The 16612-nt window shown below is 45.3% G+C and overlaps 1 protein-coding gene across 1 annotated transcript in view; it reads right to left on the bottom strand.

The window, feature by feature from the left end:
- The window catches only part of RGS17 (regulator of G protein signaling 17), a 110793-nt gene extending 103837 nt beyond the window's left edge, over positions 1–6956 (bottom strand). Inside the window, exon 1 of the mRNA XM_058670818.1 lies at positions 6810–6956. The gene's annotated coding sequence lies outside the window, so the exon portion shown is untranslated. The remainder of the gene's footprint in view (positions 1–6809) is intronic.
- Positions 6957–16612: the final 9656 nt, after the last annotated feature.

The following is a 16612-nucleotide window of genomic DNA, read 5'->3' as shown; positions in this document are numbered from 1 at the left end:
TAGTTATTGTCCTTATATGAAGGATTTTTATGTAGTTTCATTTAGCTTTGAAATAGGCTTGACTTCAGTTCTGCAGATACTAATAACAAGTGTCAATGAGATTAAGGAGGGGGTGGCACGATGACTCGGCATGTTAATTGTCTGCCAGCTCTGGCATCCCATGTGGGCACCCTCCCTGCTGCTCCACTTCCCATCCAGCTCCCTGCTTATGGCCTGGGAAAGCAGTGGAGGATGGCCCAAAGCCTTGAGAGACCAGGAAGAAACTCCTGGCTCCTGGCTCATGGCTTCAGATCAGCTCCGGCTTTTGTGGCCATTGGGGAGTGAACCAGCAGATGGAAGAGCTTTCTAGCTACCTCTCTCTGTATCTGCCTTACCAATAATAAAAAAAAAAAATTAAAAGGATTCAGGATATAGCATTGGCTATTTTAATTAAAAAACCTGGTCTTTTTCTTCCAAATCACTTTCTTCCCTTTAAAAGTGTCTGTAAAAGGCAAATGTCCATACCCTTGTCACATTATCTAAATCCTACAGACTGCTGTTTCTGACACATCAGATAAGCTAATATTTGTTAAATTTGGTGAATTGAATCTTGAAAAAAAAAACATTGTGGGAACAAGAAGTGAGATATGAGGTGGTCTTCTTGGAGCCAAAACTGACTCATAAAATCTCTATATTGGATCACTTTGTAAAATATGCCAAATAAAGTCCCAACTGTTTATCGAGATTGAAAATAAACCTTATTAACTTTAAGAAACAGTTTTCTCAGATTTAACTGCCAACAAGAAACATTGCAGAAATGGAGTCACCACTCAGCTGTTCATTCATTTATGTCATGATTTCCTTGGGTTATGTCTGTTTTATTGTAATGCCACGGCTCTTAAATTCTAACTGGTGCACTCAATAGCCAATCAGCGGTACTATGTAAAGGCTGTAGGATCCAATATAAGGAAGTAAATATTTGCTTTGTGAACCCTACTCATTGTCTATAATAAAATTACATCTATTGACACAAAGATTTAAAAGAAAACCTCACCTACACATTTTGAGACTTTTAGAGAGATCTCAGATGTTCATTACTCATGTAGAACTCCAATTATGAAATAACTAGATAATATTATTGAAAAACCTGCACACCTACCAGAGTAACTTCTCAAATCCCATTCTTTGGAAAGGCAATTTTATTTTCCTCCACAGCTTATCGATCCTCCTATGAAAAACTCCCATTCATCATAAGTTCTGCATTCACTAAATCCAAATAACTTTATATATTACTATGTTTGAGAAACTGGAATTACCAATGATTGTAAAGTGTTTTATTTTCTAGGTGGTTTAATACCTAAAGGACTTTATAGATTTTTCCCAGTTAATTAATTAAGCTTTGAAACCAAGCCTGTCAAATATCATCGAGCTGAAAAAGATAAAATCAAGAGCATTGAGTCATATGAGATGTTGCAAACAAAAACTTACATTTTAATTATCTGATTTTAAACTATACCTTATAATTTTGGATAGGATATTAACTTGACACAGTTTTATAATTAAGTGTAATAGATACTATTGTGAGTTGCAACTGATCCTTCAAATACTTCTCCATGTACCCTCCTGTTTCTTTTCTAATGTGTCCATCTCAGGAACTCAGAAGTTCTCTTACATCAATGGCAACAGAAACAACATACGGGAATTGGCAGCTGCTCAATACAAACTTGAGGCTTCCAAAGGAACTGCATAAGATCTTATTCCTTCCACTACCATTTCTCTGTCTCTCTACCTCTCATATTAGGAAGGAACGAAGGAAGGAAGGGAGAGAAAGAGAAAAGAGAAGAGAAGAGAAGAGAAGAGAAGAGAAGAGAAGAGAAGAAAAGAAGAGAAGAAAAGAAAAGAAAAGAAGAGATGGAATCAGCCTAGGATGAGTATACAGCCTAGCACGTAAGACATGGGTTAAGTTGTGCTTGCCACATTGGGGTAACTAGGTTCAACTCCCGTCTCCTGATCCTGCTTTCTGACTTTTGAAGACCCTTGGAGGAAGAAGTGATGTTGACGCAATTGGTTCCTGTCATCCACAGAGGAGACTTGGAATGAGGTCATTGTGAGCATCTGGTGAATGAGCTATCAAATGCTACCTTGCTTTCTCTCTGCCTTGCTAATAAAGTGTAAAAAGTAGCCAGTTTTATAGTAGCCAAAGAAATAGAAGGCTCCACAATATTCGTTTATTCGAAAAGAAAGAAAGTGGGCAAGCAGTTCCATCTGCTGGTTTGTCTTCTAAATGGTTGTCTTCTAAATGGTTGTCTTCTAAATGGTTGCTTCTGCCCAAACAGAAGCCAGGAGCCAGGAACTCCCTATTAGGGTCCCTCACGCGTGGCCGTCTTCTGCTGCCCTCCCAGGTACGTCAGTATGAAGCTGGAGCTGAAGCAGAGCAGCAGGAAGTCAAGCCAGCACTTCAAAACAGGATATTGAAGCCAAGGAGCAACTTAATTTGCTGCACACAATGCTGGCTTTTAGAGAAATGCAATTTGAGACATATTCTTTTCACATGTCACGTTAGCAAAGAGTCTTCAAAAGATGATATTATCTTGGCAAAAATTTGATGTTTTAAGCTTCAAGCCCAAAGGACACATTTCAATACACGTTCATATCCAAAGGTTAGACACAGGATGCCAATCAGTTAAAATGAGAAAATACTAGAAGGACCATGAAGGTCCAAAAATATAAGAATGACTAAACAAATTAAGATGCCCATAAGATGAATTATTTTGAACTCACACAGTTATAGTAAAACATCTATTAGGGCAGCTGTTTGACATAGGGATAGTCAGTGCTTGGAGCGCCCGCGTCACATATTTGGGTGCCAGGTTCCAGGTTTCCACATTGCTTCCTGTTCATCTGCACCGCGGAAGGCAGCAGGTGAAGGTGTGAAGGTGTGCACGTGGGAGCCCCAGACGGAGCTAAGGGCTTTTGCAAGCATTTGGAGAGCAAGCCAGCAGACAAGATTTGTTTTTCCATCTGTATCTGTCAGCCTGTGTCTTTCCCTCTGACTTTCAAATATAACGGAAAACAAAAAAATTAAAACTGCATCCATTTTACTTTCTTGAACAATAGCAATAAATTAATGCAAATTTTTGGAAAAGCAAGCATGCTGTTCTAGAATATGGGTCTAATTCGTTAAACAAACAACAGTACCTTGAAACACAGGAAATGAACTGGTGGTAAACTACTCTGATTTTTCAATAGCAGTTATTTACACACTGCAATATTTGTAGGCACTCAGGACACACGCAGACCACCCGACCCTAAGATCTATGCACACTGCCTTTTTCTTATGCTTGCAACCATACAGGAGGTGGATTTTTACACATCTTGTTTGTTCGAGGAAACTAGGGCTTAGGAATAGCAATGAAGTTATTAAACCAGGGAACCAGGATACAATCTAAGGTCAGATTGACCCAAAACTTGTGCTCATCACACCCATGTCTGCCCATGAGCAATTCTGATTTTCTGCTTCATCCATCTTTCTGTCTTTAAGGGCACGTAAAAAGGTAAGTACTGTGTTTATGAGTTTGGAGCAAATCAATAACATAAATGTCATATTAAAATACATACTCACAAAGTTGCAAGAATCTCTTCCTGCAATGATGTTGGACCAAGGACAGGATTCTTAGGATCTCAAAGTAGTGTACTTGTTAAAGAACATGGATATGCTCTTTATAAATAAAACTCCAGTCCTGGAAGAGCTTGTGAGCCATAGTAATTCTAAAGAATTTACTTAAAAAAAAAAAAACAAACACCCACTTTTGTACTGGGTAATGGTACAAAAGCAAGCTTAATAACCTAACGGATTCCTTTGGAAGTTAGAAAAGTGTGTTTGATTAGCGTGCTGGGAAGACAGAAGGAATATGGCGGTACTGATCATTTAACCATGAAAATCTAGAGAATTTAGAGCAAAGGATTTTTTTTTCAGGTTTTCCATATCTTGGTTTCTAGGATGTCCCTCTGCAAACATCATAGGATGCTAAGCACCGAGGACGCATTTGTACCTATTACTCCATAGGAATCAGATAAAAGAAAACGCTTTGACCATCACACAGCATCCTTCCTGTCCAACAGGCACATGGCGATCCATACATTTGATCCTGGCGGAGGCGGGGGGGGGGGGGGAGGGCAGGAGGGGCCACAATACTGTCAGAAGAAGGGTCTGTCGGAAGCAGGATTCTCTGTTAGATTTCCATCCTTTTTGTTTCCACACCTCATCACCCACGCCCAGTTTCCACTGGATTCCTAACACAAAGGTATCATCCCCACAGGTGCATGTTAAACTGCAAATTAATTCTTAACCCAGTCTAGGAGCAAAGCAGATTTTTTAATCAATCTGGATTTGGACCACTTTTACCTGTTATCATAAGGCCAAATGGATGTGAGTACGTATATGTTTCTTCTTCAAAGCTTCTCTCCCTGGCAGTAGGAAATCTTAGGACAGATATATATATATATATATTTAAATTTAACCAAGAGTTTAAGATTTTCGCATGGTGATCATGACCTCAGCTCTTGCACATCGTTGAATGAGATCCCAACCCAGAGGCACCCAGAGGCACAAACGATTTGCTTTCAACAGGGAAAGCCAAGGAACTCTCCTTAATTCTCTTCCAAGGGGACTCGATACCAAGACTATTTGAGGGCCCAGAGCAAAAAAAAAGGGGGGGGGACATTGGCACAATAGGACACGGAATGCAGTTTACTCTGTAAACTTGGGGAGTTTCATTCATCTTTCAAACTTTGATTCCAGGAGGGTGCAGAAGAGCCCGAGGCCCCAGGGCAAGGTGTCAGTTCCCAGTGTCCGATGGGTGGGGGTGGGGGTATCCATCTGATTTGATGCATAGCAGCATTCTATGGATGCTTAATAACACACTTGTTTTCTTATCTCTTAATGCTGTATTGGAAACCACTAGCCCAAGGCTGCTCTTAGTGTGTGTGTGTGTGTGTGTGTGTGTGTGTGTGTGTGTTAAAGATTAGAAAAACCGTGGACACATCCATTCTCCCTCGAGTGTGTTAGTTACTACTTTCGTTCACACTAACAGAAGAAATAGCTTAATAATCGTAAGTTAACCAGTGGAGGTCAAACTTACTCTTCACCTGAATGAGTGAAAACCCCCCCTTTCCTGAGATCCCTGCGCTATAACCTCTGCTACCACTCCAGAAGACTTTATGAACACCATGTAACTAAAGTGCTTGATGGCGTTTCAACATTTGATACCCACAGAGTTCGCAAGTAAGGGAGTCGGTAGAGAAATGCTACGTTTCATTGTAAGGGAAGAGATGATTCCCCACTTCTCCAGCCCAGTGGCTTTCCGAAGGGTTCATCACAGGGAAAACCGGCGTGTAAGGGACGCCGGAAATGCAGATGGCACTCCGCCTGGGGAACGCTCCTTCCACACGGGGACCAAACGGAGCCGTCTCCTGAGGTGACACAGCCATCCCGCGAGGGAAGGACTCGCCCCGAAAGACAAACGGTTTCAAAAGGAGACCACTGCGAAGCTTGCAAAGTTCTCCTGGCAAACGTCCCCGGGACTCTATCCAAGCAGGTAGCCACGTCCACCCCAGGGTCAGCGCACGAGGGAAACTCCACCAGAGCCAGGGTCAGGCTCTAGGGGCTCTCGGGGATTTCGGGGGCTCCCGGGGTTCTCCCAGGTGAGCCGGGGTCCGGGTGCAGGCAGAGGTGCAAGGGCGGGTCCCCGCGCGCCGGCGGGCGGCATCTCCGTCACCCCGGTGAGCCCCGCGCGATCCCCGGGCGACACACACAGGGGGACTCCCGGGCTGGCGCGGGTTAGCCCGCGGGCGCACGGAGGGCAGTCGCCTCGCGCTGTCCTCCGCCGCGGCCGAGGCCAGCCCTGTCCCTCTGCCATCCTCCAATCCTCCGACATTTTTTCCCGGAGATGGGGAGGCAGGGAGAAGAGGAGAAAACGGCCGAGTGGCTGCACCCAGGCTCTGTCGCAGCGTCCAGAGAGAGAGGCGGAGGGCGGCTGGGCGAGGAGGCGACTGGGAGGCTGCGATTTCCACCGGGGTGAAAAAGGACCTCGGGCACGCTGAGCTCGGGGGTCTCCGAGACGCCCACCGGGCGGTAGCGCTGGCTCCGGTGGGCGTTCCTCGCCCTCGCCTCTCTTCCCTGGCAGCCTGCGGGAGAGCGCAGCCCACCCGCGCCGCGCGCACCCCAAGTCCCCTCCTGTCACTGCGGGGAGGGGCAGGAACAATAGAGACCCCCGCTTCGCAGGTCGCCCCGCGGCTCCCGGCGTCCATTCCGGCCAGCCCTCTGCCCCACACCTGCCCCACCTGCGCCGGCGCATCTCTCCCAAGGTAAAGTCGCGATCAGGGCGGAAACCCTGCCCCCGAGGTGGCCGCTCCACCAGCCGCTGCCCGCGTCCACCGACCAAGCACAAACCCCGCAGCAGCGCTCGCTCCCGGGCGCCCGTGTCGGCTCCCCGAGGGCTCCAGGCTCTCGGCGGGAAGCCGGGACCCGAGCGAGATCCCTCCCCACCACACACAAACACACACACCCGCCATCCCCGGGGCGCACAGGACACTTCGGCCGGCCCCTCCGCAGCTGCTGGAGGGCGGGGAGCGGACCGAGCCCAGGCGGCGACGCGGCCGCCAACTTCCCGACCCGCGGCGCCCCGGCAGCCCCGAGACCCGCTCCCGCCCCCTCTTTCCTTCAACACCCACCCACCCCCACCTTGCACGAAACCCCATCCCTCGGTGCAAAGCAGACATTTTGATGCCATTTCCTGGGCACCGGCTCGGTCCCTGAGGCCACACCTTACCCCGTGGCTCGGAGGTGTGGGCAGCGCACCGATGGGTCCGGGGGCGCGAGGCTGGGCTGCTCGGTCCTCTAGCGGAGCCGGTTCGCTGCCATCCGCCCAACTTCAGCACCCAGTGGCCGAGGAGAGACGGAGCGGAGCGCGGAGAGGATGGAGGGGAGGGGGAGGGGGAGGGGGAGGAGGAGGAGGCAGGGGTGGGCGGGGAGGGAGCGGGAGCCTGCGCGCATGCGCCCCGGCCGGGCGCAGCCCCTCGCCCGGTGCGGCCGGAGGTGCCTCTTCTTCCCGCACTCCCCTGCACCCCACCTCCGCATGAGTCACGGCCCCGCCGCCTCCCCGCCGCCCCCGCCTGGCCCCGCTCTCGGGCCGGCTCCCCGCGTGGGCGACGCCCGCGCGGACCTTCCTGCAGGGGAGCGGCCGTGGCGCTGCGCTCCTTCAAGTCCACGTTCCGCCGCAGCCCGCGTTCTGTGCTCGCGATCCCGAGGCTTCGAGCTTCTGTAGGGCGCGGGCTAGGCGGCGGACCTGGAGGGTCGCAAGCATCAAGTTCAGCAAGTTTGCTTCCCTGGCTTCCGACTTTGGGCAGAGCCTTCTTGCAGGTTAATGAACGAGCTCGCCAGATGGGACCCCTTTGCCCTGGGGAATCCCTGCAAGGTGCCATGTGGCTCTAGGGCGGTGGTCGTGGGCGTCTCCACCCTTGGAGCCAGAGCGGTAGGTAGGATGGAGTCCTGGGTTTGGATCACCCGCTGGAGACCCCTGGGTGGCTAGGTCGCGGCTGTTGGTTCTTTTCCTCCCTGCAGAACACGGAGTCGAGGGAGACTTCCCAGGAGCCGAGTTCGCGTCCCCGCGGATGATCTAGTTAAAGTGCTTGGAATGGGGAAAGCTAGGATGTCTGAAGACACTGCACCTCATCCAAGTGGAGAAGAGTGAGCTCCTGCAGAGGTCATTAGGCTTACTTCTCAGCCCCTGGGTCAAGTGAATTACTTCTAAATCTACATCACCCCCTCCCCTCCCAGTTTGTATACTGCCTTGTAAGCCAAAAGTTCCAACCCTGAGCACCCCGCCAGCCCCGCCAGCCCCGCCAACGCCGCACGCCCTGCTTGGGTCTGAGATGAGTTCTCCAAGGCCACCTGCATGGCCTCCTGGACTGGATGCTTTGCAGTTTCTTTACCGAACTGGTTGACACCAGTTTGTAGGCTGCTCCTAACTGCTTTTCTGTGGGAGTTAAAGTACAGGACTCCAGGGTAAGACTTGAAAACTTTTATAGAAATTCGACTTTACTATAGCGTCCATTTTCTATTGGGTTTTTACAAAAGAGTTTGTCTTGGTGCTGGAGTTGTGGCCTATGGGCGCGGGCGTCCCATGTGACAGCCTGAGTCGACCCAACTCCCTGCTCATCACCTGGGAAAAGCAGTAGAGGGTGGCCCACGTGGGAGGACTCCATCCACTCATGTGGGAGACCAGATGAAGTACTGGCTCATGGCTTCAGCCTGGTCCAGTCCCGGCTATTGTGGCCATGAAGGGCTCCCTTCTCTCTCTCTCTCTCTAGTTCTCTCTCTCCCTCTCTCTCTCTCTAGTTCTTTCAGGTGAGTAAATAAATAAATAAATCTTACCAACAATAATTAAAAATACTAGTTGAGGACCAGTGCTGTGGCATAGTGGATGAGGCTACTGCAGCTCAAATGTGTCCTGTTTGGACCCAGCTGCTCCACTTCTCATCTGTGTTCCTATGAATGCACCTGGGAAAGCAGCAGAAGATGGCCCAGCTGCTTGGGCCCCTGCAACCTCTTGGGAGATTCAGAAGCTCCTGACTCCTGTTTGCTGCCTGGTTCAGTCCCATCCTTTGTGGCTATTTGGGAAGTGAAGCAACAGATGGAAGATCCATCTCCTTGTCGCTTACTTCTCTTTCTGTGTGACACTGACTTTCAAATAAATAAATAAATAAATAAATATTTAAAAAATACTATTTGTCTTAGCACATCTCATCTGCTTTCACAAGATGTGGGTGGCATATAAACAACAGACACTTATTGTAGTATTGGAGCCTGGGAATACAGGTTTCAGTGGCTTTGGCCAGTGCCTTTAACATCCACTTCCCACAGGAGTACAAGTTCAAGTCCTGGCTGCTACACTTTCAATCCAGCTCCCTACTGATGCTCCTAGGAAGGCAGTAGATTTGGCCTATATGCTTGGGCCTCTGTCACTCACATGGGACATCTACTTCTCCTCACAGTTGGGTAGTGAACCAGTGATGGGACAATCTGTCTCTCCTTTTCTATGTCATTGTGCCTTCCAAATAAACAGATATATTAAAAATTGTGGGCAGATCCAGTTCTGACTCATGAATTGGTGTCATTTTGCTGTGTCCTCACATGGCTCAAGTGAACAAGGCAGCTCAATGGTATCTTTTACGTGAGCCCTATTTCCATCCTAAAGGGATCTGCTCTGATGACCCAAACACTTTCTGAGGTCCCCACCTCTTTGGAGGTTAGGATCTGATATTCAAATTTGGGTGGGGGTTTTATCCCCACTGTGCTATTGGTCCATGATGGATAAAAAAATAAGTCATTCACCAAGAATGCACTGAATCGTTTAGCCTACAGATCTGTATTTTCACTTGTCATTTCTGGCACAGCTCTTTATGTCTTCAACTATTTTTACATCGCCCCTTGAGGAGTAGCTACAATAGGTAACATTTACTGCACATGCTTGGGACAGGTCTAACTCCTTTGCATACACAGCATCTCCATTCTGTCTTCACAATCAACCTAAAAGGTAGATGCTATTATTATCATGTTAAACAGACATCTTGAAAGTAGAACTCTGGATATCCACCCCCTCTAAACCTGTTCCTCTTCAAATTGTTCCACCAAGTTACTCAATCAAAAAAAAAAGTCATTTTTGGTTTATCCCTTACCCCCACACCCAGATCTGATCAATTAGCAAGTCATGTTTTCTTCACCTCCGAAATACATTTCCAGTTCATCAACTTTGCTCCTTCCCCACTGCATAAGTTTGGTACAGGCCGTTCTCATCTTTCACCTGGTCTACCATCAACATCTCGTATCCTCTTCTTTATATTTCCTATTTGAGCCCCAAATAGCATCTCCAAAGAACAGCTGAGTTTGATCTAAAAACGTAACCAGATCTTGTCAAACTTTTGCCTAAGATCCTTGTTTGTTTGTTTTTGCATACAACCCGTTATAGGTCCCAAAGCCTGTAAGATTGTACATAATCTTGTCCCTGATTGGTGTTCCTATAGGGCGTCCCCAGAGAGCAAGTGTGCAGTTGTACTAGCCACAAAGACCTTTCCGCTTTCATGTTCATGAACAAATCCTGCCTACAAGGAGTCTTGGAAAGGCTCATGAAAATGCATATTATGATGAATCTGTGCGTGGATCTCAAAGTTATTTTGAGACCCAAATATGTGTATTTTTGGATTCCATTTTCCGTGAGCCTTTGGAACTACCTGCTGGTACTTGGTCTTTTATCTGGACTCCTCTGCTTCTGAGTCTCTCCATGGAAGGATCCTTAGTTAAACATGCACATGTCTGCTCAGTCATCTTGAAAAGGCCTGACCTGAGCACCCCTCTAATCTGTTCTGCTGGGTCATTGTGTTTTAGTCTCTGAGATCCCTTTCCCTAGCTAAATCAGCTTGAGTTTATTCATTCTTCTCACCCTCTGCTGAAATAAAGTATCTCGAGGTCTTTCCCTTCATTTTTTACTGTGTTATTCCTAGTAATCTGAACAAGATTTGGCACATAGTACATATCGACCAAAGAAATGAGTGCATGATTGATTGACTGTATTATAGTTGTAGAAACAGTGTTATTAATTAATTAATTAGTTAATTTTACTGATGCATCTTCTTGGGTCGTAATTATATCACAATCTGTTTTTTTTTTCCATGCACTGGTAAATCATATTGCAAGGATGGCTCAATACACTGGTACAAATTTGAACTAGAAGCTGGGAAAAGTTTCCAGAACCAACTTTATATGAAGCATAAAGAAATCTTGCCAAAACTTAACTAGGTGGTAATGTTGCTGGTAATATTGAGTGAGTGGGTTTTACGCCTTTTCTGCCCTTCATCCACTTGCTAAAGTCCATTGCAATCTTTTGGCGATTGTCATGATTTTGGTTTCCTTTGCAATCTCATGTAGCCAGGATACTAAATGACTTTAAGATTTGGCCATGTTTTCTGCCATCTGAAATTTGAACAAATGTGTGGAAACAACTACAGGCTGAATGATATTCACCTGGTGAGTTCAATCACCCACTTCTGTGGTTAATTCAGTTTTAGGAGTCTCAGGAGCGGCAGTGATATCAAATGATGAATAATTCAACAATCCATGTCAGTGATCTTTGTGAATGTATATTAAATGCTTGTTATTTGTCTTCAATCTTTTTCAAAAATCATAAATGTGATGTAAGTTAATTATGTATGACTCAGGAAAAGATTTATGTTCATTTTGGTAATACAGATTCTTTCTCTGTAATTTCAGAGCTCATTGAGCTAATTATTAAATGGCGATGGGGTAACACTGGAAAACAGCATTAGCTCATGAGCGTTTCTACGGTGCAACAAATGTGTTTTTCAGAGAGAATCCAGATTGTGTAACACGTTTGGTGGAATGCCTTCATGGTAGCACAGAGCGGTGGTTGGCAGGCAGGAGATACTGGAGAAGGACACACCATCCAGCTATTTGCAGTACATTTACCAGCAGCCAGAGGGATATGATATCCTTAAGAGGTCTGGAATCTACTTTGAAGTTTGTTCCTGGAGGAAATTATATAGCATCTTTACATTTCATTCTTTCTCCGCACATAGTCCTTGATTTAAAAGCAGTTATTTCTGAAAAACATAGTGGAAAGAAAAAAAATAGTTAACTATGGGAATGGAGTATGGCAGGATGATCAGACTATGCCTTATTACAAATACTTTTTCTGCACTTAGCAAACAGGTCATGCTGTGCTTTTATAACTGGTGTTAATGAAACTTTGAAACAGGCTCTTCCCACCCAAAACATCTGGTATAAAATGCTTTGTGTTTATCAGTTGTTGAAGGAGATGAAAAGATGTTCCTCCCAAATATATAAAATGAAATAAAAAGTTTCATAGTAAGTAATTTCCATATTTACCGTTTATTTCAACAGATCTTATCATATTAAGTGTTGGACAGCCGTTGTCTGCTCATCTTTGGAAAAATAGCAAGATGTTTCTCTAACCAAGGGAACATAATGACATTCAGTTCATACATTTCAGATTCTTGGTGAATGAAGCAACATTGCAGAGTTTAATACATTATCCCGAGATGTATGGAAGTTCCTCATGATGGTTTCTGGGTTACTGAGCAGGCTTCTGATTTGCGAGACCTATTTCTTGAAACTGATGGGAGTACGGATGTAAGGCTGCAGGTTGATCTTGCCGTTGTTTCAGGTAATTTGACCATGCTTTGGCTCAGTGCAGAACAAGTTCAGAGATGTGTAAAGTTGATGCTGATCTTCGTGTGTGTGGAAATTGATAGCTTGGTAAAGATGGTCAACATCAGAAAGGCCCAGGCGACTAATCTTTGCAATCTGTGTTAAAATGTACACACACTGGCCCGGCGGCGCTGTGGCCTAGCGGCTAAAGTCCTTGCCTTGAAAGCCCCGGGGATCCCATATGGGCGCCGGTTTTAATCCCGGCAGCTCCACTTCCCATCCAGCTCCCTGCTTGTGGCCTGGGAAAGCAGTCGAGGATGGCCCAAACCTTTGGGACCCTGCACCCGCGTGGAAGACCCGGAAGAGGTTCCTGGTTCCCGGCATCGGATTGGCTCACACCGGCCCATTGTGGCTCACTTGGGGAGTGATTCATCGGATGGAAGATCTTCCTCTCTGTCTCTCCTCCTCTCTGTATATCTGGCTTTCCAATAATAATAAAATCTTAAAAAAAATGTACACACACTTACATTGCAAAGCAGGGGGTCTGAGCTCATCTTGCAAAAGTTGTGGTAAAGATTCCCAGTGTCTTCATTTTCCATGAGTTAGTTTCACAGTGTGGAATATGTTGAAGTAGTGTATGAAAATCTTTTTTATAGCTTCACCTGGATGTTCATATTGGAACAATAAGCAAACTTATCTGATACCATAACATCACGTATTCCAGCTTTATTCTGCATTTGCTCGCTCATTCATGCACTGAACCCCTTAGATAGCCTCTGCACTGGCATGATAGAGAATAAAAATAGAATCTAAAATATTGTCTCTAAACTGGAGGATCTATAATTCAGGTAAAATGGGCTTTATATACATGATGTAACAAAAAAAAAAAAGCCCAGTAAGAACACGTGACATAATTTAGTATTATTATTTTTCTTTCCAGGACTTAGGCCAGGCAATGATGAAAATGAATTGTGTATCTTATTATCAGAACTCTCAACTGCAGAATACTGAAATTACAAATGACCAAAATGGCCTATGGAAGTAACACATTAAGAATTTGCTTCAGGACCCAGCACAGTGGTCTAGCAGCTAAAATCCTCGCCTTGAACTCAGTGGGATCCCAAATGGGCGCCGATTCTAATCCTGGATGCTCCGCTTCCCATCCAGGTCCCTGCTTGTGGTCTGGGAAAGCAGTCGATAACAGCCCAAAGCCTTGAGACCTTGCACCCTCGTGGAAGACCTGGAGGAGGTTCCTGGCTCTTGGCTTTGGATTGGTGTAGCACCGGCCATTGTGGTCACTTGGGGAGTGAATCATCAGATGGAAGATCTTCGTCTCTGTCTCTCCTCCTCTCTGTATATCTGGCTTTGCAATAAAAAGAAAGAAATCTTTAAAAAATTTGCTTTTCATGCAATAAGAATTCAAGAAAGGAGAGATTTAGAATGTAACTGTACTGCAGGTTTATTTATTTACTTGAAGGTATAGGTACTGAGACAGAGCGAGAGACAAAGAAAAAAAGATCTTTCTGCCAGTTGATTTTCCAAAGGTCTACAATGCTCAGGGCTGTTCCAGACTTGTCAAGAATCAGGAACTCCATGAAAAAGTCCATGAGCCATGAATTTCTCCCTCCCAAGCACAGGAATCTGCATCCCAACTATGGAATACTGGTATGGGAACCAGGCTCTCCCACCCATGACATATTTACAACAGGGAGTTTCTTATGCTTTTCGCCAATAGCCATGTAGAAAATATTTATTAATCACCCTTAATAAGTGAGGCATGTATAGTAGTTGTGGAGTTAGGGCAAACAGATGAGAATGTAAGAACAAAATGGTAACAAACAGCTAGTCCACGGACATTGTCCTCAGTGGTAAAGAGTGTGGTTACCTGCAAAAATTGGAAAACGTTTCCTAAGATGATATGTGGGGAAGGACATTTGGGCTGGAAATTGCGAAGTGATAGCATGGACACGTGTGTTAACTGAGAATTGCCTGATATACATTGGGAAAATGTGACTAGTGTGTCTCAGAGCTTTCAGTTATATGAAGTCATTAAGATTCAAATCACACTGAGTCTGTATTATGACGCGGTAAGTCTGTTCCAATACCATCTCAGCCTTATGCAATTATTAGTAACGCTATTTCAATAGGACTCTCAGGCCACATCTACAGTTAAGAAAAGTTATTGAGACTAATAACAGTATCTGATATGCTGCTAGTAAATTTGCCTAATATTTGGGTAATACTCTACTCAATTGTGGGAGGCCAAATAATTTTGAAAAACAGAGTCTTTTATCAGGAAAATAGTTCTTGGATAATTCTCAAACTGTTCTTTCCCCTGTGAAATGGGGACTCAGAACAATTAATTCTCTTGGCGAATAGGCTTCAATAATGAAGGGCAAGCTCTAAATTTATGTCTTGGGATTTAATAACTCGAATGGCTATGAACCTACCATTGGCAAAAGAAGCCACAAAGGACTCTAAATACTTGACACCACACACACCATATATACAACACATATGCATGTGTACATACAGCATCAAGGAGCTCAATTTTATTGATTCTATAATCCAGAATTAAAAGGAAATGAGCAAGCATCTCCATGTATACATGTATCTAACTTTCATTTCTCAAAAATGACTCAAATATACACACACATATATGATTAATTTATTTGTTTGAAAGCAGAATGAGTGCTCACTTCAGCAGCACATATACTAAAAATTGTGCTGCCGAAGTGATCACTCATTCTGCTTTCAAACAAATAAAAGATGACATTAGGGAGGGAAGAAAGGAAGTACTTATGTGTCATCTGCGGGTTAGGAAACTGGCTTGTACTCATAGGAGTGAGGGATCTGTTAGGGATTCTGAAAGAGGAACTCCTTGAAGACCAACAGCAACTTACAAGAGGATACTTGCAGCCTACATGTAACACAACTTTATAAAAACCTGTTGAGTATTCTGGAGAACACACAGCAACCAAACAATGAGGCAGATAAGAATAGGGTCATGCTGGCCACTGTGCTGAGGATAGAAAGAGCAGGGGAGAGCGGTTAGGATTTTATTTCAATTAATTAGGTAAGGAACAGTCATGACAAGAAGCAGAATTGTAGCTGATACAGTGTTAAAGAGGAGTCAACATGTTGCATACAGCTTCAAGGTAAAGTCTGTAGGATATGTTTGTGGTATAAAAAAGTTTAGGAATCAAGAATGACCAAAAAGATTTTGTCCTAATCTCAGAAACTTTGCTGTGGTAATGATGTGCTTAACTTCCTGCCCCTGCAGCCCACTGATCTCCACAGCTGAAAGCAATAAATTGATATAAACAGGCCTACCCTACCATCTCTGCAGAACCTGCTGATACAAGAACAAGAGAGATTCCCAGGCAGAGAAAACCCAGAAAGGCTTGTATGCATGGCTCGTGGCATAGCATCTCCCAGCTTCCGCAGCTGGTGCAGCTCTGGCCTTGTATTCCAGCTCCAGCTCTTGTCTTGGTCTCAATTCCCATATCTTTGAATACTCACTTTTATTGTTGGAGATAGGAATGCTGCTTTATTACCCAAGTCCTTGAATGGAATGAGGTCTTATATAGTGATAGTGCTTCCTGCTTCCAAACTTGGTGCCAACCACCTGCCTGCCTGGTTTGCCATCCGTTTCCGCTTGCCACGTCTGTTGACAAAGAGGCTGCGCGGCTGCCAAGACATCTGCCTGTTGCCTTGTGGTTGGAGTTTTATGATGCTGGCACCTTGCCATTCTGGCCTGGACTTTCAGCCATTACCTGCTGCCCCCATCCACTCTGTGAGTTCTGTGGCTTTTCTCATGAGTTAAGCTTTTAAATTGATACAATCACTTCATGAATCCTTCAGTCATGCTTGCTTTTATGTATCCAAACCGACTTTTCCAGAGCTCTGACAGGCCATCTCTGGTGGTGCTGCCCTGCAGACAGAAGGCGAAACATCTGTGGGCTCTATTCTCTGCATAATAGAGAACCTCATGGGCTGGTAAGACAAGGGTCAGTGATGGACACAGCTCTGTGAAGAAGGGAATTGTGATAATGACCCTCAACATACAGTCATCTTTTTAGAATGGAGACATTTGGCTGCAAGACAGTGAGTGTAGGGCAAGGACTTACAGACTGAGGTTGAAGTTAATTTCATTGAAGTGGGAGTTTTGGCTCTCCCACTCACTAGCTAAGTGTCATTGGCAAGTTGATTTATCTCCTACTTCTTGGCCTTTGGAGTGGTCATAATAATTAGATGCCTGATATGGCGGTGGGCATTAAATAGAATTTGAGGTAAACTTGTGTGATCCTTGTGCTCTGACGCAGTCTGTCACTTTTTTCGGGCCCTCCTTCTCCCAGGAGTCTCAATAAGGCCAAGGGAGTACAAAAT

Source organism: Ochotona princeps, chromosome 1 (genome assembly GCF_030435755.1).
Source record: "Ochotona princeps isolate mOchPri1 chromosome 1, mOchPri1.hap1, whole genome shotgun sequence".
NCBI classification, from domain to species: domain Eukaryota; kingdom Metazoa; phylum Chordata; class Mammalia; order Lagomorpha; family Ochotonidae; genus Ochotona; species Ochotona princeps.
This window is presented reverse-complemented; position numbering and strand designations above follow the sequence as displayed.